The 24,459-nt window shown below is 41.4% G+C and overlaps 1 protein-coding gene across 1 annotated transcript in view; it reads right to left on the bottom strand.

Moving 5' to 3' along the window:
• Positions 1 to 22,214, bottom strand: part of LOC309543913 (bifunctional heparan sulfate N-deacetylase/N-sulfotransferase 3-like) — a 392,778-nt gene extending 370,564 nt beyond the window's left edge. The window contains exon 1 of the mRNA XM_082243003.1: positions 21,750 to 22,214. The gene's annotated coding sequence lies outside the window, so the exon portion shown is untranslated. The remainder of the gene's footprint in view (positions 1 to 21,749) is intronic.
• Between the last annotated feature and the right edge of the window lie 2,245 nt (positions 22,215 to 24,459).

The raw sequence follows: 24,459 nt of genomic DNA, 5'->3' as shown, positions 1-24,459 counted from the left end.
ATTAACTTTTTATACTTTTAGTGCCAGTTCACATTGGTGCAATGCGGGAACCCTGCGAATCCACTGCGGGTTTCCGCATCGCACCCGACTCTCAGGCAGTTCACACTGCCATATGCGAACTGCTTTGAGTGTCAATACAAAGTTAATGACACCCCCAGATTAGTTCGCATATTGCAGTGTAAACTGTCAATTCGGACAGGAATCGGATCGCATAGAGTGAACACCCATGTGATCAGATTCTGGTGCGGACCAAAAAAAGGGTCCTGCATGACTTTGGTCTGAATGCGATCGGAATTCCGCTATGCAAACTGTATGGCTTAATTTGCATCACACAGACATCACGTGTGATTTGCAGAGCAGTGCAGTGCAAATCACATGCAATATCTGATATCGCTATAGTGTGAACCAGCATTTATTCTATTAAATTACCTTCAGCTACAGTTTATTGCCAAAAGCACATGCAGCAGCATGTTAAGGCTAGTTTGGACACATGCCTAAAATGTGTTTAAACCTTAAGCTCTGTTCAACTCTGAGCAGAGCGACTTTCGGGCATTTTTTAGGGTTTTTGAGACTTTTTGGAAGTGTATTAGAAGCATTTTAGAAGTGTATTAGAAGTGTTTTACAGCTTCAGACATTAGGGCTGTTTGAGCAGAAAACATGCAACAAAACGCTTAAAAAATGCTCAAGTCATACGCTTTCAGGAGTTTCTATCGAGGTCCATAGGGCCAAAAAAGCTTGTAATTTGCCAGAAAGATGCTAATGTACTCTTTGTTTTTTTTTTTTTGCAAATTCTTTTAATTGTTTTAGAGAAAAGATTGCATACCCAGGCTCAAGAACAAAACAGTATTAAAAGAAACATAACAAAAGAGGAAAAAAAAAACCAACCTAAACCCCAACTACATAGCTGCTGCCTTAAGGAGGTCAAGTTTGTGCTTCACAAGGTGGACAGGACGACAGTGCAAGGACAATCAGTGAGTTAAAAAAAAATTAGTTCAAAGAAAGGTGGCCGGTGGCCTGGCATCCCCCCATACCACAACAGAGAGAACAAAATGCACTAGTGTATATTAGTTATAAGATCTTCATGGTCAGCCATGGTGCCATCTGCCTCCAACCAAATACTCCAGAATTTTTGAGGGCACCCTCTATTAAAATAAGCATCTTTATATAACGGTATTACAGAGTTCACTAGCGACTTCCACATATTTAGAGTAGGGGCCCTATCACCTCTCCACCTTAACACAATTAACTTTCTCGCATAAAAAAAGTAGGAGACCCAGCAGGGTGTGAACCGAGTGAGCCAACGCATTTACAAGTCCCGGAATGCAAACCTTGACCTTAGGTGGTACAGAAATAGTAGTCAATCGAGTAATTAAATTCAAGACCCCTGACCAATATGATTTTAAGGATGGGCAGTGTCATATCATATGAATATACGTGGGTGCATGCGACTGGCATCTCCAACATTTCCCAGGTACATCCAGGTATATCCTATGCAGTCTGATTGGCGTCAGGTGGAATTTGTGTAAGATTTTAAATTGGACTAAACGGTCCCTGAAAGAGACCAATTGTTTGAAGGGGTAGTCCCAAACATCCTCCCAGTCCTCAGAATCTAGCTCCGGCACCTCCGCCACCCATAATGCTCATGTACTCTTTTGAGGGACAGACATTTTGCTTCATGTGACAGAGCACAAAACACACCACCATTTGCAGTGATGGCAATAAGACTGTACCTTGATTCAAAATATAAAACAATATGTTCCTGCTAAGGAGGATTTGTGTATGATTGGGGTCACTGGAACTTTATTCAATGTGCAATATATCTTATACACAATTTTGAAGGATGCTGCAGACAAGATGCACTATCTGAGTGTGGTGCCTTGGTGTACAATTCTGAGACTATTTGTCTAATACACTCTTATGTGAGGGAGATGAAGATTTTACTTCAACATATATAGTACAGTTCTGAGAAGGGTATATCTTTTGCGTAATACCTCCTCTGGGCCATGAGAGTGAGCCAAACTTTACTAATCCTGTATTTAGGAGGACAAAACCGAGATCCTATGTTATTTCATCCAAGCCTCAGAGACATTACCCAATCCTCAGACAGTATCCCTATGGGGGTAAGTGATCCTTGTATCGGGCTTTGAAACCGCCAATGTATGTGGGTATTAGTTCTTTAGAGCCACTTGTTCAAAAGGGACATCCTGAATCATGAAGCTCAAAGGGATGGACATTTGCTTATTCCAAAATCCACTCGGTGTTTACCTGTCAGTATATAACTAATACAAAAGTATATAATGCTAAAATAATGGCTTACACATGACAGATATAGTAGGGAGCCCAGTAGTTTGGATATGATTTTATATATGTGTTTTGTTACATGTGTATTTGTGTTTTTTACCATCAAACTTAATTAAAGATGGTGATTTTTGCATATCATTGAGAGTAATTGCACACGTCTTTCTTTTTCCTTGCAATGGCACTTATTTAAACCATTGGGTATCCCAATATGAATTGATATATTTTTGGATAAACAAGGGAAGGTGGAGCTTACATTCATTTGGGGGCATCTATAGATATTATTAATGTAACAGAGCAGGGGCTATTGAAATTAATCGGAATTGTCCTGTTGAGTGTTTTAGAACTAAAAATGCTCAATAAGCCAAATCCTATCCATTTCAAATGCCCCTTTTTACATCTGAGTGTTCTGTTGCCTAAAGCAAAATGCCTGTTGCTCAAAAAAACTACATGAGCTTCTCTTTGGCAGAGTGGAGGAAGATTGGGCCCCATAGGCTTCAAAAGGAATGCCTGAAATGTGCGACATGAGCATTTTATGAGTATTTTGTTGGTTGTCAAACAGCAGCCCCCACCCCAGTGTTTTCTATTGGCTAATCAAAAATGCCTGAGACTGTAAAACGCTTATAATACGCTTCTAAAACACTCGTAATAGACTTGTAAAAAGCTCAAAAACTCTCTTAAAAATACCTGAAAGTCACTCTGCTCAGGTTCATGCACACTGGGTTTAAAAAACACCACTTCCCTTGGCAGAAATAAAATGCTCAAATAGAGAGTTTTTTTTACAAGCGTTTAGGAGTGTTTAGGAGCATTTAGCATTCTTTTTTCTGCCAGAAAATTCCTCCTAAAAATGCAATCCAGAATTAGGGATGATTGAACGGTTCGGGTCGACCATTGGTTCGACCCAAACATTGACTGTTCGAGGTTCGGCCGAATTCCGAACTTTTTGCTGAAAAAGTTTGGAATTCGGCAACCAGAACCAACCAAAATGCAATGGGACAGGAAATGGGCTTTAAAAGCCTGTGATTGGACCAGAACCATCAGTAAAAGCCAATTGAGGGGGCAGGAGAATGCTAGGAATGTGATTGGAGTGACTAGGGGGTCCAGAGGCCAATCATTAGTGAATACGCCCCCCAGTATATAAGATAGCCCCGCCAAATTCCTAGCATTGTAATACAGGGACGTGGAAGAGAGTGGAAGCAGTTCTGTTACTTCTGCTTCAAAGTGTCATTTAGCAATTATTAGTGTGAGGAAAGGAATATCTAGTGTTGTTAGGATACTATTTTCCACTATAGTTAGCTTTAATAATCTAGTTTCTGTAGGGAAAGTGTTAAGTGTAAGGGGACCGTAGTGTAGTGTAGGGTTAACTGACTCTGACTGCTATGGCAGGGTGACAAAACCCTTCCATGTCAGGGTGACCGCTATAGAGAAAAGATTGTTTCTCTTAGGTCACTTATAGAACAGCGATATGGCTTCTCACCTGTCAGCCTGCTTTTTGCTGCAGGCGTTTATAGGGCTTTTTTGAGGACATGTTTGGAGTCAGGCATGACATCTGAACTTCTGTGTATGGGTATATATACACACACACATGTCTGTATATATACACATACATATATATAGGTGTGAAAGTAGCAGAACACTATGCTTGCGCTAATGAAATAATTAACAGGCATATGTCTCTGCTCCTATCACACCTATATGTGTGTATGTGTATAAATACATATAAGTGTGTGTGTATGAATACCCCTATACAGAAGTTCAGATGTTTTGCCTGCCTCCAAAGACCCAAAAAAAATGCCCAAAAAAACGCCTGCTGCAAAAACACACCTGGGCGTTTTTGTAGCTGGCATTTTGTTGGGCATTTTTTGGGGTCTTTGGAGGCAGGCATGACATCAGAACTTCTGTGTATGGGTATATATATATATATATATATATACACACACACATGTCTGTATATATACACATACACATATATAGGTGTGAAAGTAGCAGAACACTATGCTTGCGCTAATGAAATAATTAACAGGCATATGTCTCCGCTCCTATCACACCTATATGTGTGTATGTGTATAAATACATATAAGTGTGTGTGTATATATACCCCTATACAGAAGTTCAGATGTTTTGCCTGCCTCCAAAGACCCCAAAAAAATGCCCCAAAAAAATGCCTGCTGCAAAAACACACCTGGGCGTTTTTGTAGCTGGCGTTTTTTTGGGCATTTTTTTGGGGTCTTTGGAGGCATGCAAAACATCTGAACTTCTGTATAGGGGTATATATACACACACACTTATATTTATTTATAAACATACACACTACTACTTTCACACCTATATATATATGTGTATGTGTATATATACATACATGTGTGTGTGTGTATATACCCCTACACAGAAATTCTGATGTTATGCCTGCCTCCAAAGACCCTCAAAAAATGCCCAAAAAAACGCTTGCTACAAAACCGGCAAGGTGTGAAAATAGCGGAGCCATATCCCTGTTCTATATTAATTCTAATACAAACAATCTTTTTTTTTTCTGGTTCTGGACATGCTACAGAGCTGAAACTTCACAGGTACACTTTTTAGACCCCCCCCCCGACACTAAATCCAAAGAAATCCCTTTTTTTTTTCAATAATTTTTTCAATAATTGGCTCTCTATCAAAAATGACAATTTTTAAGAACTTTTTTTGTGTGATTAATAGTCCCTAGGGCATGGCCCAGAACCCTAGGCACTTTTTAGGGACATTTATTGGGTTTTAGGTCTTCAAAATGGTGTTTTTTGATTCCAGAAGTTCGGGTCCCATTGATTTCAATAGGGTTCTGAAATCCGAACCGAACTTTCAGGAAATTCGGGTGTTCTGGTCGAACCGAACTTTTCAAAAGTTCGATCATCCCTATCCAGAATGGCTTTTTTTTCTGCCTCTAAACGCTGAGCTTAAAAGATGCCTCTAAATGTACTAATGTGCAGGGACACATAGGATAACATTGAGCTGCTTCAACAGGCAAAACACTAAACTCTTGAAGAATCAGTGTTTTGTAAGTCCAATGTGCATGGACCCTAAGAGTGAACTTTTCTTTCTTTCTCTTGGTAAACATGCCATTGAAGTTGTTTTATGATATCTGCTCATGCATAAGATTCATGTAAATTTAAAAAAATACCCGTTGAGCATGTTAGAAATTCAAAGCTGTCCTGTGTCTTTTGCATTATTTCTGTGTTATCTTAAGTGGAACTTCACTTTTGCAATCAACATTGATCATTTTTAATCCTCATGCTGCTAGCATTAGTAAATAGATAGGAAAGTATATCTTATTTATTTGTTTTACCTTTTTTAACATTCCTTTAGTTACTTCCTGTTTTTTTTTGCGTAGGCAAATGATGTAATACATCCCAGGAGTTTTCAGAAGGGGAGGAGAGGAGGAGGGGTTTTCTCAGCTAAGAACATTCCCCCGCATGCATGCTTGAGCTAAGGGTGGATGGATTCCAGGATAAAATTGCTACATGAATCATCTGCCCTTACTCAAGATGTCCATGGCCAGAAATGCTAGGGGGTGTTTTTCAAAGTTATTTGTAAACAAAATAAAGCTTGAAGACGTGGATGGATAGGGGAGTTTGCTTTGAATTTTCAAAATGAATTAAAGTAGAATTATAGAAACTTTTTTTTTATTTTGGATAGAGTAAGGGAGGGTTATAACTTCTGTCAGATTTGTATTTGCTGTTTGTGTCCCATTGTGGAAGGGAATTCCTTGGGGTTTCCCAGGTCACCAAAACTAGTGTCCTTTTTAAAAGATTTACCCTCTATTGGTTGGATCCTTCTATGAAAAGAAAGGCAAAATCCACCACATTTATGGACTGATAAGCTGCAATATAATACTGCTTTACCACTTGCGGATTAGCCGCTGTAGTTTTACTGTGGCAGGTCGGCCCTATTAGGTGAAACAACGTACCTGTACGTCACTTTGTGTAACAGATAGTGGGATGTTCGCGTGAGGTGTGGTCAGCGATCGCTCCCCATGGAGACAGAACGGCAGTCCGCCGATGTAAACAAGGCAGACCAGTGTTCTGTCAGAGATGAACACAGGGATGCTGTGTTCCTCCTATTTAGGAACACAGGTCTCTTTGTTCATCCAGTGAGTACAACCCCCATACAGTTAAAAAGAACTCCCTAGGAACACACTTGACCCTTTGATCGCCCCTGGTGTTAACCCCTTCCCTGCCAGTGTCATTAATACAGTAACAGTTCATATTTTGAGCCCTTATTATTGTATTGGTGTCACATGTCCCCTCAAAAGTGTCAGTTAGGTGTCCGATCTGTCTGCTGCAGTGTTGCAGTTCCACTAAAAATTGCTTATGGCTGCCATTACTAGTTAAAAAAATAAAAATAAAATAAAAATGACATGAACAACATAAAAATGGCCTGGTCATTGAGGGGGTAAAACCTTCCAGTCCTTAAATAGTTAACTTGCTCATATAGATAGATAAATAATAAATCTCTCATTATTGGGTTTGGATCCTTTAGATAGCCTTTGCTTTTAATTTTACTTTTAGGGTTTTTCTATAAAATTTAAAAGGGTAACAACCTCACAGGTAGCAGATCTGCACAGCAGGCGTAAAAGTCTAATATAAACAAACAGTCTTTCTGTGTTAGGCCCCTTTCACACACGCTGTCCGTTTGTCCGTTTTTTCATCCATCCGTTGACGGATGAAAAACGGACATCAATGCATCTCTATGTAAAAACGGATGACAACGGATGAAAGACGGATAACAACTGACGAAAAACGGATAACAACTGATGAAAAACGGATGACAACTGACGTTGTGTGAAAGGGGCCTTAGTCTTTATCACAATCCAGTGAAGGTGGTTGTAAAAGAAACAAGAAAAAGCAGATGAGCTACCACTGACCACCAATGAAATAGGGCATTTTTCCACTGCCCACCAATGTAACAGGACATTTTTCCACTGCCCACCAATGTAACAGGACATTTTTCCACTGCCCACCAATGTAACAGGACATTTTTCCACTGCCCACTGATGAAACAGGACATTTTTCCACTGACCCCCAATGTAACAGAACATTTTTCCGGTCACCACCAATGTAAAGGGGTTATTTTATCACTGACCACTCTCGCAAAAGGGGGCACTTCACCAATGACCATCAATGTAAGTGAGCACTTTACCACTAACCAACACCAATGTAAAGGGGGCACTTTACAACTGATTACCACCAACATAAGGGGGCACTTCACCACTGACTAGCAATATGAGCGGGCACTTTACCACTGACTACCTATGTAATGGGATACTTTAAACTATAAAATAATTTTCAGATATATGGGATCAACACTATATAACAAAGAAGAATTAAAATATACAGACAGGGTTTTGGTAATTACTTTAGAAATGACTAGGCTTTTTATTCCTCATGCATTTAAATTTTGCATTCAAATTTTGCCAGACTGAGACCCTGTACAAAAAAATACGCAAAGTATTTTAGCATAGGGTACAAAACAAAAGTTATTAGGTACAAAATCTGAAGTAGAAAACCATTTCTGTTCCTGTAAAGAGGTAAAATGCTTTGGGCATTAAATGGTTACAGAAATTTACCCTATGGGATTTCATTTTTTATTTATTTTTTTAAATGAGACCTAGTTGGCAGTGAACATGCTTTTAGTAGAAATGCTTAAATGCCTTCTTCAAGTTTTCCTACAGATAACCTGGAAAACGAATCCCATCTATTTCAACATAATTTGACAGAACAATTTTCATGAAAAAGCTGACAAGTACTACACTTCAGTTTTTTCAAAACCTTTATGAAAATCGTTACAAACTGTGTTTTGACATAGTTCAAATCTCTCTGAAGTCTACTACTATTATAGTATACAAGTAAATACAATGTTTTGGCATCCTTGATCGACATATTGAAAGCAATTTATTACATTTTAAGAGTTCTATTATAAATGGTATTAATTTGTATTATTACTATGTGCATCAAAATCTAAAAACAAAGCATATAAGATGTAGTGAAAAAATAAGGTTTGTATTAATAAAGTCTGGCTAAATCAGTGGGCATTGGTCTGCCCTGGTTCACTTTGATGCACTTCTATTCTGCAGCAACATTTACTTTGACTAAGCTGGCTTATGGAAATGTACAATGGTAGAACCATTAGTGAATATTCACCAAACTTATGTGAAATCTACAACTGTTATAGACTTAAAGTTGTTGTAAACTTTTCATTTTTTTTACAAGAATAACAAACTTGCCTATACTTATCTGTTCTGTGCAAAAGTTTTGCACAGAGCAGCCTCGATCCTCTTCTCCTGGGGTCCCCTGCTGGTGGCCCATGCCCCTCCTCTTCATCGGATGCCCCCACAGAAAGCCGCCTCCCCTGGTGGCATCCGTGCGGACTCGCTCCCGAGTCCCGCTGCTGCGTCTATTGACACAGACAGCGTAACGCGCCCACGCCCCCTGCTCCCTTGTTACAGAATTTGATTTACTGCAGCAGGAGCCAATGGCCCCTGCTGCTATCAGTCTGTCCAATGTGGAGAGAGACAGCGGCTGGAGCCACTGTGCTCCTGCATACCACTGGATCAGGCTCAGGTAAGAAAAAGGGGGGGGGGGGGGCTGCAGCACAGAAGGTGTTTTACCTCAATGCATAGATTGGATTTAGGTGAAAAACCTTAGGGCTTTAGAACCCCTTTAAGTACAAGAATAATGCAAAAAAGATTATTTGGAACTACAGAAACTGTGATTTCTGAAGGGTAAATATTACCAGGCAAACCTTCTCTGCTAAATAAATCAAGCTAATGTTAGAGAAACCATATTTTTAAGTGACAAATGTACCCAAGGTAATAGCTGTCCTTTAAAGCATGCTCCTACCACCCTTGAGGCATGCCAGCCTGAAGAATTTCTTATCTTTATGCTTGAACAATCTACATTGTGTGACTCTGTCTAAAGATGCACAGCCTTGCTTTAGAGCAGTGATGGCGAACCTTGGCACCCCAGATGTTTTAGAACTACATTTCCCATGATGCTCATGCACTTTTCAATGTAGTTGAGCATCATGGGAAATGTAGTTCCAAAACATCTGGCATGCCAAAGTTGGCCTTCACTGCTTTGGAGGGTGTCTCTGATGGGCTCAGTTTATCCTGTGTATGCGTGCTGTGGCCCCAATTCTTTCTTTTGGGGAGCTGTGCTCATGGCAGCCAGTAGAGTATAGCTTTTCTCCTACAAATGAGTACAGCAACCGCATACATGCACAGAATAAAGGGGATCCAGCCAGAATGCTTTCTTAGGTAAGGCTGTGCAGCTTTGAGCAGGAACTCGGAGTGCAGATCAATTTATTATTTTATAGTTTTATAGATTGCTTAGGATATAAAATAAGTTCCAAGGCAATATAACCAAGAGAAAGTAGAACAGTATAAGTATCTTTTTAAAAAATACAACAAACAGACCCAAGGTGCTCAACCATAAAATGGGCTAGCAGTTATATGTTGTAGTAACAGGGGCGTAACTACAGGGGTTGCAATTGCAACCAGGCCCCATGCTCCAGGGGGCCTGTGCAGCTCCCCTGTACACCTAGATAGGAGGGGCGGTGGTGGCAGCATGTTGAGAAATCGCTGTCCTCCTTTTTCCTCCTGTAGCTGCAGGAGGAAAATGGAGGTGGTTGGTTCCTCTGTATGCTGCCCCTGCCACTCCTCCTATCAAGTTCACTTGTGTTCTGCTGTCTCTGGGCCCCTGTGTGCACCCCTGGTCCCCCCATCCCCACTGTGCTGCCCCCCAACCCACTGTGCTCCCTCCCCTCTGCTGTCAGCTGCTGCAGGAGATGTGTCACAATAGAGAATCAGGAAGGGGTCGGTAAATATGTAATGTATAATCTGAATGGACAGAGTCATAGTCAGTGACATTGTAAAAAAATAAAATAAAATTATAAAAAATAATACAATTAAAATACCAAAAAATAAAAACTACTGACACCAGTGGGTGAACTTCCAGGATCGCAAAGGTCCCACTTGCAACCGGACCCTGGCATTCCACCACCGTGGGGAGGCCCCAAGATGGCAGGAATGGGGCTCACTGCAGAACTTGTGAAAGGGTCCTGCTGCGGGACCGTAATAAAGGGCCCCGCAACGAGAGTAAAGGGCCCCGGGATCAGGGGGGAAGATCCCTAGGCTTGAAGGGAAGGGCCCCTGCCAGGGGTCCGGGGGACCTTTCATGGTTTCTTGCACTGGGGCCCTGAAGGTTTTAGTTACACCTCTGAGTAGTAACATGTATCCTATTAACCCAGTCCCGTACCGCGTGCAATCCACTGGAGGAATGGAGATATCCAAAACTGAAACACAAAACAAAAGCTATATGCTGTGCACTAGTAAAGTCAGGATACAGTATCTGTGAAAAACAAGTAGAGAAACTGGAGGATGGTGATGTATAAATAAATAAAACTTGCTTCCATATAAACCATGACATTTATTATGTGGCCATAGATAAAGCACACATTCTCCATAAAAACACAGTCATGCGCGAACAACAGAGGAAAATGTATGTATCTTTTTGTTACCTTAAAGTGGTTGAAAGCCCTTACATATACCCAGTGAAGTGAATGGCCTCAGGTGATACACAGAGATGAAACAAATCATCCTACTAAAGGTGCACCTGTTTATCTGCAGCAATCTCTTCTCTACATCCATTCAAAGTCCAGAAATTTTAAAGCTTGTCTGACGTGTCAGAAAAAAGGGGGTAGAGAACTGAAGTTGTACTCTGCAGAGCTCAGTGAGGAGAGTTTTGAGAGTTGATTGGAGGGAAGGGACACACCTCTTCCACACAGCACATGGGAACAGAGCGGAGGCTGTTAATCTGCTGTCACCTTTTTTTCTTTTGGTGTCAGGAAAACCTGTCAGAAGCTACCTGAACAAAGTCCTGACCTCAACCCGATAGAACATCTTTGGGATGAATTAGAGCAGACTGCCAGCTTCTGGAAGAATGGTCAAACCTTCCCATAGATACACTTCTAAACTTTGTGGACAGCCTTCCCTGAAGAGTTTAAGCCGTTATAGCTGCAAAGGGTGGGCCAACTCAATGTTGAACCCTATGGAGTAATACTGAGATGACATTAAAGTTCATGTGCGTTGGTAACACAGTGTATATAAGAAGAATGTGTATCATCAAAACTATTTTATAAATTTCCATTTAAAACATTTACAGAAACATTTTGAAAAGATACGCTATGATATGCTGAAACTATGTGAATACTGCAGGACTTTGCCTCTTTATATGGACAATGCTTTGGGAGCTCCTGCTGTCTTTAGAGCACATATGCTTTTATTACAATTTTTGCTATACTAGTGATTCCTTCATGCTGTGATATTGTAGCTACACCATTGGGGTTTGATTGAAGATTATTTTTGTTATGTTTGCTAATTGCGGGTGTCTCTATCTGAAAGGCAGTGGTTCCATCCTGGTTTTTTAGATGCACTTCTTTGGGAAACATGTTCATGTCATGAGTTCCAGTTAACACCTTTACGGATTTTCTGTGGCAGGCAGCCTCTCCTGCGTGAACTGACTTAGCCCTACGTCGGTCGCGTACGTGGTGCTGGGGGGGCGAGCACGTGCCGCCAGCGCGCTCTGGCCCCCACTAGGGGATGCCGATGCACGTGGCCGATGGCCGCAATTGCCGCCGGCCACCCGCGATCGCTCCCCGCTGAGAGAGAAGGGCGGTAAACACAGCAGACCATTCTTCTCTCTGAAATGATCACAGAGCGCCTGTGATTCATCTATACAGGATCACAGGTCTCTATGCTCATTTCATGAGTCCCTCCCCCCCCAAAACAGTTAAAAAAAAACTCAGTTTTTCTCAGCGGGGGATTGGTCCGCCGATCCCCCCGATGAGCAGGTGGATGACAGCTGTGTCTCCGCGCTGTGTGACACAGCTGGCAGGTCCCCATTTTTCTCTATGGGGGAATCGGATGGGAACGGACCGTCTGTCCTTTCTCATCCAATCTGATCTGCCAGACGGATGGAAAATAGGGTTTCCATCCGTCCGGTTTTGACTTATCGCATCGAATGTCAGTGGACATGTTTCCGCTGACATCCGATGCCCCATAGAGATGCATGGGGCGTACGTACAGATCCGCCAAAAAAACTGACAGGCGGATCTGAACGGACTCCCTTTGTGAAAGGGGCCTAACACCGCATATTTTTAGCACTGATTACTGTAGTAATGTCACTGGTCCCCCCCCCCCCAAAAGTGTCAAAAATGTCAGTTAGGGGTCTGATCTGTCCGCCACAATGTCACAGTCCCGCTAAAAATCACAGATCGCCGCCATTACTAGTAAAAAAAAACGATAAATAAATCAAAATTACATAAATCTTTCCCCTAGTTCGTAGACGCAATAACTTTCGCTCAAACCAATCAAATTATGCTTATTGGGATTTTTTTTACCAAAAATATGTAGCAGAATACAAATTGGCCTAAAAGGATGAAAAATTTTGATTTTGATTTTTTTTGTGAATGTTATATAGTAGAATGTAAAAAATATTGTTTTTTTTTTTTTTTTCAGAAATGTCGTTTTTTTTTTGTTTATAGCGCAAAAAATAAAAATCGCACAGGTGATCAAATACCACCAAAAGAAAGCTATTTGTGGAAAAAAATGGACATCAATTTTTTTTGGGTTCAGCGCGGCACGACCGTGCAATTTTCCGTTAAAGTAACGTAGTCCTGAATCACAAAAAATGGCCTGGTCATTAAGGGAGCAGAAGTGGTTAAATATATCCACTAATACTCCTGACAAAGATCCAGAATGGGTTCTAATGTATTGATTCCTTCACATTTTCTCCCCAAGAAGGATTCCTGAAATGCGTCAAGCCTACAAGTGAATTGTGTTTGGAATCTGTACACGTCGTAAACCGCTAAGTGGAGAGTATCTTTTTACAATGTTTTGTATATTCTTTAAATGGAAAAAATATTTAGACTATACTCAGTCTTCTTATATATGTCCACATAAAGTCCTATGACTGTTGTTATAGTATATACTGTATGATATTTAAGGACATGGACATATCGTACAATCGTACATATCGTCTGGGTTTTCAACTGCGTATGGATAAGTTCAGTCAAAACTTGTGTTTGTACTCAACCTGGAGCTTATACCTAGTAAGGATCTAGAACTTGCAGAGTGACGATAAAGGCTACCTATCATCAGGAGAAGGACGTGGAGGGCAAGAGAGAGATGATTGTTTGCTCTAACGCTGGTGTGTACACCAACACCAAACACTCCCATTGAACAGTAAGTGGCGATTAACAAAGGCTCATAGTTACGGAATGTCCCAAGCTGTCCTAATCTACATGTCTTATGTGCAAGGATCACAATTGTGAGTGCATTACTTGCCACTGAGCTCTGTCTATGCTTGATATTGCGCAAAAAAAAAAAAAAAAAGACTAATTTTAATCCTTCGCAACTCTATCTAAAAAAAAAAAAGTTTGGCTATGTACACCCATTAGAAATAAAATTAATGAAGAATTTAAGCATAAGGGTTATGTAAATATTAAATATAAAAGGTAGATTCTGCATATGCTTAGCTTTAATTACTCAGAATTCTTGAAGATTTACTTAAAACTGAACATGGCACCCTATCTCTAATTCCCCATAGGAATAATTGAGAACTCAGAAAATGAAGCTTGCTGTCATGCTCAACTTTAAGACAAATGAGATTGGAATGAATGTGTCAAGAGGACAGTGTCAGCACATTGCTTTTCTTGGGCCCTGGAGCTAAATAAGGCTGTAATGTGCTAATTAACAATGAATTTTCAGAGATGCCTATTAAACCTCTATTATGACTACTATCATGGCTATTCTTTACTAGTTCATGAAAATGGGCTTTATATGAGTAATAGTCCAAGACGGATAAATATATTTTTACTTTTACTGTAAATATATATATATGAATAATAATTAGAGCAAATCAATTCCAGTAACAATAAAATAAAATACAATAAAGTGGAAACAAACCCTAACTGAATGACATTAAGTTTTCTAAAGCACAGTGTATCAGAAACATTTTCCCTAAATCCATGTCTTTGTGGACCTTGCATTGTGCACTGGTGCGCAGTCATGTTGGAACAGGATGGGGCCATCCCCAAACTATTGACACAAAGTTGGGAGCAAGAAATTGTCCACTGACGCCTTAAGAGTTCCCCTCACTAAAACTAAGGGGCCAAGCCCGACCCCTGAAAAACAACCCCACACCATAATCCCCCCACCACCAAATGATTTGGACCAGTGCATAAAGCAAGGTCTATAAAGACACAATGCAGGTCCCAGAAGGCTTCAGGACCATTCACAAAGTGCAGGACAGCCCAGGCATGCACAATGGGAACCGACTGTGAAGCCGCAACGAGCCACAGTGGCTACCCACAGTTAACATGCCAACGCCGGGGACTGAAGACCGGTAAAGAAGCCCGGGTAAGGACAGCGGTGGATCCTTGGACAGGGGAGTGTGTTTATTAAAAGTCAACAGCTATCGTTTGTGTAGCTGATGACTTTTAATTTTCAATGAAACGTCTGAAGAACCTCAAAGGAAACTACATGGAAGCAATACCAAGTTTTTGGGGTTTTTTTTATCCTAGGTATTTCAATACTCCAATCTGGTAGTTATAAATGCCCACCATGGTCTCTTAGGCTGCTACTGCCATTGCACTACGTTGTAACAGGTGGGTTCAACTACAACCTAAAATTCCACATTGCAATAAATTAAATGTATAAGAGAATAATGTTGTGACTGTCTCTTTATGCTTTAATGATAGTACCAGGAGATAAGACAGAGTGGGAAATTCAGACACATTTTTAGCTACATTTAACAAATGTACATAGAATATTAAAATATGCTTTAAAGGGAAACTCCAGTCAAAAATTTAAATTTTCCTATTAACAGTATGTTAAATATCTTTATCTTTGATATTATTCATTTTCTGGCTAGCTGCTTGTGCAGCTTAGAAAGTCTTATCTAAGCTGGACAAACAGCTTCTTCCTGTTCTTCACCGACAACACTATCTCCCTTTATCTGAATTTGCTAAGCTGTCTTTCACTTCCTGAAAAAGTTGTCAGTCTTTCTAAAGGCCCGTACACACGTACCGATCGTCGGCATACAAACGTCGGCGGACGAAAGATCTGCCGATTGTACGCGTGTTAGTATGGTGCCTCCGACAGCTGTCTGCGCACAATCCGCGGACAAAAGTCTTTCTTGCAAACATGAAAATTTTTGTCTGCGGACACCAGAACGGACGATTGTTCGCCTGTCAGTACAGAATTCGGCCGACAGACCGCAGATTTGCAAGACTGGGCATGCTCAGAAAATAAAAAACACAGGGAAAGTTAACCATTACATGACATCACTTCTGCAGTCAGCTGAAGTCTGCAGACAAAATTCTTGTGCTGTCCTTGTGCTGTCTTTGCACTTTTCAACAGACACCGACATCCCGGGGAGAAAAGACGAACATTTGTATGCCGACGATCGGTACGTGTGTACGGGCCTTTAGACAGACATGCCTAGACCTGCCCAGCCTCACCCCCATCCCTCCTATCATTCACCATGATCACCTCCTGTCTTCATTGCCTCCTTTAGGCTAGCAGTTTTTCCGGGTTGGGGTCATGTGACCGGCGCAATATATGAAAGAAATAAGGTACAAAGAAACATTTTCAAAAATTTTGAAGGCTACAGATCGATTTTCTCATTACATGTGAGTAATGAGTTATAGGCTTCTTTTCCACTAGTGTGACTTGTCATGCGAGTTTGGACACATAAAGTTGCATGACAAGTCACAGTCCTCTGATTTCAATGGCACCCATTCCCATCTATGCCACTTTGAAAATCAACGACTTTGAAAAGGTGCCTGCACTACTTTGATGCTACTTTGATCCAGAAAGTGTAAGGTTGAATCAAAGCTGCACTCAAAGTCGCACTCTAACTCGCACAACTTATGAGTCACACTAGTGGAAACATAGCCACTAGGGCTAGAGTGCAAGTTCGATCCAACTTTACACTCTGTGGATCAAAGTCACACCAAAAGTTGCATCAAAGTATTGCAGGTACCTTTTCAAAGTCATTTAGATGGGAACGGGTGCCATTGAAATCAATGGGCTGTGACTTGTCATGCAACTTGTGTGTCCAAAGTCCCATGACAAGTTGCACTAGTGGAAACTGAGCTTTAGTCGAAGTTTTCACAATTACTAATTATAGTGCAACTTTGATTTATCTTTACACTCTGTGGATCAAAGTCACATTAAAAATTGCATGAAAGTAGTGCAGGTACCTTTTCAAAGTCACTGATTTTCAAAGTTGCATAGATGGAGTCGGGTGCCATTGAAATCAATAGGCTGTGACTTGTCATGCAACGTTGTGTGTCCAAAGTCGCATGACAAGACGCACTAGTGGGAATGGAGCTTTAGTCTACGTTTCCACTATTGCAATTTAGAATGCGACTTTGATGAGACTTTGATCCAACTTTACACTCTCTGGATCAAAGTCCCATCAAAGAAGTGCGGGCACTTTTTCAAAGTTGCTGATTTTCAAAAGTCGCATAGATAGGAACAGGTGCCATTGAAAGTCGCATCACAAGTCACACTAGCGGGGGAACATAGCTTTAGCCTACGCTTCCACTGTAGCGATTTAGGGTGCAACTTTGATGCGACTTTGATCCAACTTTACACTCTCTGGATCAAAGTCATATCAAAAGTTGCTTCAAAGTATGGCAGGTATCTTTTCAAAGTCACATAGATGGGAATGGGTGCCATTGAAATCAATGGGCTGTGACTTGTCATGCGACTTTGTGTGTCCAAAGTTGTATGACGAATCACACTAGTGGAAACATTAGTGTGGTTGCCTGTACTATGATCATTGTAGACTGAGCTGAGACCCCCCCCCAGCACTTCCAGCTACACTGACAGCCCCCCTCCCCATGTCCAGCTTCCTTCCCCTATGGTAGTCTTCATTCAAAGCCCAGCACAGCTATACTGTATATGTGCCTCTCCTCCCCCCCACACCCCCAGGTCCTGTGTGGATGGGTCTTTCTTTATTTCTTCATTTTCTCATGAATTAGGATGTGCAATGCATCTTTACCGATGAGAGAACACTGGGTGGGAACCTATGATCAGCTCCTCCCATTCTGTATACGCCCACTGGCTACAGAGGAACAGTGCCCCTCCCTAGAAGTGATGTCACTAGCTTTCAGTAACCACACCCACTTGCTGCTCTTGGACTCAGCAGGCAGAGGAATTGAAGTCATGTGACAGCACTGAAAACTGCAAAATAAAGGCAGAAAACAGATTTTTTTTTCCATTTTGATAATTAAGGCTGAAATCCATTCACATCAATGATTGGAGAGGATAATTTAACCACTTGTGGACCGGAAGGTTTCACCCCCAATGACCAGGCCATTTTTGCGATTCGGCACTGCGTTATTTTAACGGACAATTGCGCAGTCGTGCAACGCTGTACCCAAATAAAATTGGTGTCCTTTTTTTCCCAACAAATAGAGCTTTCATTTGGTGGTATTTGATCACCTGTGCTACTTTTTTTTTTGCGCTATAAACAAAAAAAGAGCGACCGTTCTGAAAAACAAAAACCAAATATTTCTCACTTTCTGCTATATAACATTCCCATTAAAAAAAAAATGTAAAAATCCAATGTTTTCATCATTTTAGGCCAATTTGTATTCTGCTTCATATTTTTGGTAAAAAAAATCTCAATAAGCCTATTTTGATTGGTTTGCGCAAAAGTTATCATTATCTACAAACTAGGCGAAAGATTTATGTCTTTTTTTATTTATTTTTTTACTAGTAATTGTGGCGGCAATCAGCGATTTTTAGTGTGACTGCGACATTGCGGTGGATGACTCGGATCCCTAACTGACATTTTTGACACTTTTGGGGGGACCAGTGACATTACTACAATAATCAGTGCTACAAATATGCACTGTTACTGTAATAATGACACTGGCAGGGCAGGGGCGATCAAAGGGTTAAGTGTGAGCCTAGGGGGTGTTTTCTAACTGTGAGGGGGATGGGCTTGTGGAATCAACACAGAGACCTGTGATCCTAAATAGGAGGAACACATGCGCTCTGTGTTCATTTCAGAGAGAAGGGCCAGCTGTGTTTACAACAGCAGAGTGTCGTTCTCTCTCCACGGGGAGCGATCGCAGGTGCCCGGCGGCAATCGCGGCTGCCGGCCCTGTGAATCAGCTTCCCTGCAGCCTAATAGGGACACGCGCGTGCCCCCAGGATCGCTCTCGTGAACTGGAGTACTTATACCTTTTACTAGTAATGGCAGCAAACAGCGATTTTTAGTGGGACTGGGACATTGCGGCGGACGATTCGGATTCCTAACTGACATTTTTGACACTTTTGGGGGGACCAGTGACATTACTACAGTAATCAGTGCTACAAATATGCACTGTTACTGTAATAATGACACTGGCAGGGAAGGGGCGATCAAAGGGTTAAGTGTAAGCCTAAGGGGTGTTTTCTAACTGTGAGGGGATGGGCTTGTGGAATCAACACAGAGACCTGTGATCCTAAATAGGAGGAACACAGGCGTTTTGTGTTCATTCCAGAGAGAATGGTCAGCTGTGTTTACAACAGCAGAGCATTGTTCACTCTCCGCGGGGAGCGATTGCGGGTGCCCGGCGGCAATCGAGGCGGCCGGAACCGTGAATCAGCTTCCCTGCTGCCTAATGGGGACACGTGCGTGCCCCCAGAATCGCTCCCGTGAACTGACGTACCTATACCTTTTACTACTAATGGCGACAATCAGCGATTTTTAGTGGGACTGCGACATTGTGGCCGACGATTCGGATCCCTGACATTTTATACACTTTTGGGGGGACCAGTGACATTACTACAGCAATCAGTGCTACAAATATGCACTGTTACTGTCCTAATGACACTGGCAGAGAAGGGGTTAATCCAGGGGCGATCAAAGGTTTAAGTGTGAGCCTAGGGGGTGTTTTCTAACTGTGAGGGGGGTGGGCTTGTGGAATCAACACGGAGACCTGTGATCCTAAATAGGAGGAACACAGACGCTCTTTGTTCATTCCAGAGAGAACGGTCAGCTGTGTTTACAACAGCAGACCACCGTTTTCTCTCAGCGGGGAGCGATCGCTGGTGCCCGGCAGCAATTGCGGCCGCTGGCCCCGTGGATCGGCTTCCCCGCTGCCTAATGGGGGCATGCGCGTGCCCCCAGGATCACTCCCGCAAACTGACATACCTATACCTTTTACTAGTAATGGCGGCAATCAGTGATTTTTAGTGGGACTGTGACATTGATTCGGATCCCTAACTGACATTTTTGACACTTTTGGGAGGATCAGTGACATTACTACAGTAATTGGCGCTACAAATATGCACTGTTACTGTAATAATGATACTGGCAGGGAAGGGGCGATCAAAGGGTTAAGTGTGAGCCTAAGGGGTGTTTTCTAACTGTGAGGGGGAAGGGCCCCGTGAATCAGCTTTCCTGCTGCCTAATGGGGAGTCACGCGCGTGTCCCCAGGATCGCTCCCGCGAACTGACATACCTATACGTTGGTTCGCGCAGTCGAGCCAACCTGCCACAGTAAGGTATTCAGCTGTATTTCCGCTTTAACCATAATGAAATAGGCCAAACGGTAATGTTCTCATTATGTGCTTATAAACGTTGACATATGTATTGCAGAATAAGTAAACTTGCAAACATACTGTATATTTCTGTGACATGTTTCTTACTTTATATTTAACACATTGTTTATTACTAGATGTCACATAGCTCATCTGCTGTAGTACACAATTGTTAGATTGTGTTTGTTGCTTACATCTACAAGGAACAAGGGTGTCACTATGCTTATCAATGAACATACCTTGTCTATATTTCACAGCTTTTGACAAGAACCTGCTCACTGAGAAATACTGATAAATCTCAAGGCAGCCCAACTAGTATTTACAGCTGCATTCTGAGTCACAAATTGGATTCTAACAACCTCTTGTGGATTTATAACACTACATCTGACAAATGACAAGCATGAACCAGCTGCTCAACTTATCTAGCAATTTGGCTGTGTTAAACTACTCAACTCCTACAAACAATCTATCAGCCAGATTACAAACTTTGTGAAAATATTATTAACCTTTTATGTTTTTCTTGTATGTTTTTTTGTATTTCAAATATTGCTAGTAACAGAATTTATATTTACACAGAGCAAATAGGAAACAAGTTTGTTTTGACATTTGTTAAATTGATTGATTTTTTTTTTTTTTTTTTACTTGCAATTGCAATGTGTTTCATGATCTAACCCCACCGCTAGCTTATATTGATCTTCTAGCGTTCATTTCCTCAGATATGTGGTGTTCTGGCAGAAATATCATCTTTAACACCAGTGAATGATTTTGTATCCTGTGCAATTGCCTCCAGAATACATCAATATGAACTCTGCCTGCAATAAATCACTCTTATAATTATCAAGCGAAGAAAGCATTTTTAAGACAAGTGACAGATTTTTGGCAACTGAAATTCCTCTATCTGTTTCTCAGTCGGGGAACCTTTAAAATCAATTTCCTGATTTATGAGCAATCTTTAAGGAACACACATACAGTGCAAACACATACATATATATTTCAATACAATGACTGCTGATGTCTCAATAGTGCTCTCTGTGATACTGTGTTTCCAAACTGGGCTGCATGTATAATCCTATGTGCCTTGTGTTAATTATTAGAGAAATCAATCAAAATACCATAGATCATAAAACACAAGAGGGCATCCATGCTACACATAAGAATATATGGAATATAACAATGTACATATAGAAAAATAATAACCACCAGACACACAAGGGAATATGGTTTCTAGCATGAATATATTGACCGTAGGAGCTCATTTCATTAAAAGCTATGGAAATGCTGACATACAGAAGACAACAGGGAATGTTCACATTTCTTATTGTCCTATTATTGCATGCCTATACAACTGAGAATTAAGCACATTCCTCAATTCAATTTTCAATGAAAAAAAAAACCAAAACATTAAAAAAACAATATCACTGTTAATTATATCAAAAGCCTATTAACAAGATGGCACCTTACAATTTAGCAACATTATCAATAACATTTTCTGATGAATCCTATTAAAAGTATTCAGGAGAAATAGTTCACTAAATGAACATCATTATTACTAAAATGCAATGAATGTTGGAAGCATTATTATATACAATAGTCTGGAAAATGTTATTTCAATTTAATTAAATGTTATTTAATTCCACAAGTTAAAAAAAAAAAAAGAATGAAATCTTTCAATAATTGTAATATCTGCTAAATGAAGCCCAAACAGGGTTAAAGATTACAAGGAAACATGCTGTCATCAAACTTTCCTTCTATTAAGCTGTAGAACATTCAGGTAGGGGGGGGGAGACAAACTGTGAGATTAGTGTAGGTAATACCTGGAAATTCTCTGGGTCAACATGTCAAACTTGCACTTGTGTCGGTGATGATGATGTACGTCTGCGGAGATGCGTTAAGTGCTTTTGGGGTCGTTTTCAGTCTTCGCTGGGACAGTCCGACTTACAAGGTCCTCCAGTCAGCACCAGGGTCAGCTCCTGTTAGCAAGGGAGGGGCTGAGCGAAAGCTGCCTGACCCATGCCTATACTCTATCACTGCATCCCTCTCACTTTAATGGGCAATGTGGCATAGTGCAGAATGAAAGAAATAATTCATTGAAATGGGGAGAAAAAAAAAAAAAAACTGAAAATGTTAAACAGCTCCATGCACACAAACCAGCTCTCAGCTACTGTAGAAGGAAGACTGAGCAGTAGAGAAGGAAACTGTCTGCTAGTGCTGATTTCAGTCTATTCATTGTACCTTCAGCATCCTCTCCTCCTCTGCTGCTCTCTCTCCTCCTTCTGTCAAGAGTCCGTGTAGCGGGGGAAGGGAGTTGCTGGATTCAACACTGCAGCTCTGTTTGGCTGACTCGTAATGACAGACACTTTTTTTTTTTTTGTGTGTGTCTAGTCTATTCTTGCCAGAAGGCAGGGGGCCTCGGGAGGAAGACTTGTGCTTTTTGTTAGGGTCTAGCTTGGTATTTACCCTCTGTGTTTCTGCAATGAGTCAGTGAAAATGAGCAACTTTTATTAAGAGGAGCAACTTGAGGTCAGTCTGTTCACTCCATTAGCTGTGCTAAAGTGGATTTCCACTTTTGCAGTCAGATTTGAGAAAGCCCAGCTGTATGTTTGTTACATCTTTCCATTCACACAGCATGCTTACAAATAATTTAAAGGATAAGTTCACCTTTAAAAAAAAAAGAAATAAATAAATGCACATATTTTTGCAGGTAAAAAATGTGAATTCTTTTTATCTGGAGCCTGCAGAGCATCAGTAGATCACGGGTGCAATGCCAGCCTCCTGCACACTGTCAGTATAGCTCTCTATCTCCTATAACGGCAAACAGTTACTGGAGAGCAGGTAGATCAATGAACTATGGGAGTGCTCACCAGAGTCATCACAGTTTATTGAGAGCTACAAGCCTTCAACCATTACTGGATAGCAGGTAGATCAATGACCTACGGGAGTGCTCACCAGTGCCCTCGCAGTTTATTGAGAGCTACAAGCCTTCAACTGTTACTGGCGAGCAGGTAGATCAATGAACTACGGGAGTGCTCACCAGTGCCCTCACAGTTTCTTGAGAGCTACAAGCCTTCAACTGTTATTGGCGAGCAGGTAGATCCATTAACTACGGGGGTGCTCACCGGTGCCCTCACAGTTTCCTGAGAGCTACAAGCCTTCAACTGTTACTGGCGAGCAGGTAGATCAATGAACTATGGGAGTGCTCACCAGTGCCCTCACAGTTTCCTGAGAGCTACAAGCCTTCAGCTGTTACTGGCGAGCAGGTAGATCAATGAACTATGGGAGTGCTCACCAGTGCCCTCACAGTTTATTGAGAGCTACAAGCCTTCAACCATTACTGCATAGCAGGTAGATCAATGATCTATGGGGGTGCTCACCAGTGCCCTCACAGTTTCTTGAGAGCTACAAGCCTTCAACTGTTACTGGCGAGCAGGTAGATCAATGAACTACGGGAGTGCTCACCAGTGCCCTCACAGTTTCTTGAGAGCTACATGCCTTCAACTGTTACTGGCGAGCAGGTAGATCAATGAACTACGGGAGTGCTCACCAGTGTCCTCGCAGTTTATTGAGAGCTACAAGCCTTCAACCGTTACTGGAGAGCAGGTAGATCAATGAACTACGGGAGTGCTCATCAATGCCCTCACAGTTTATTGAGAGCTACAAGCATTCAACCGTTACTGGAGAGCAGGTAGATCAATGAACTACGGGAGTGCTCATCAGTGCCCTCACAGTCTATTGAGAGCTACAAGCATTCAACTGTTACTGGCGAGCAGGTAGATCAATGAACTACAGAAGTGCTCACCACAGTGCCCTCACAGTTTATTGAGAGCTACAAACCTTCAACCATTATTAGAGAGCAGGTCGATCAATGAACTACGGGAGTGCTCACCAGTGCCCTCACAGTTTATTGAGAGCTACAAGCCTTCAACTATTACTGGAGAGCAGGTAGATCAATGAACTACAGAAGTGCTCACCAGTGCCCTCACAGTTTATTGAGAGCTACAAGCCTTCAGCAGCAATGCAAGCTGGTAGTTGTAGTTCATTTGTTTACAGAAGTTTGTGAATATATGATGCAATTGTGTGGGCAGAGTTCTTTTTAACCCCTTGGAGCTGGAGCCTGCCGGCCCCTTAGGGGGTTTAGAATGCCGCAAGGTGGGGGGTGGGGCTTAAGGTCATGTGACCTCCTTGATTGTCACAAAACACCGTGAACTGATGGCCATCATCCCCAATGGATATCAAACAAAACACATTAAGGAAAGTGGGACTTTAGGGGCCACAAAGGAGGGATGATCACAAATGATTTAAAATAGTATCAAAATGTATAAGTTCATAAGGCTAAAAGTATACATACACAAAAAAAATACACTTAAAAAAATATTCCCGTAGGAATATTGTAGATACAAGATACCAAATTACAAAATGTCCCTGCTAACAAAATCTGTAGGTCCTCAAATAGCCAATGCGTTTCGCCAAGGGCTTCTTCAGGGAAAGAGAGACCTTATAGACATTTTCCCATGTACAACTGCACCA

The sequence above is a fragment of the Pelophylax lessonae genome, assembly GCF_965119305.1.
Source record: "Pelophylax lessonae genome assembly, chromosome: 1".
Classification (NCBI taxonomy): domain Eukaryota; kingdom Metazoa; phylum Chordata; class Amphibia; order Anura; family Ranidae; genus Pelophylax; species Pelophylax lessonae.
The sequence above is the reverse complement of the archived record's forward strand: the minus strand, read 5'-3'. Positions and strand labels throughout refer to the sequence as shown.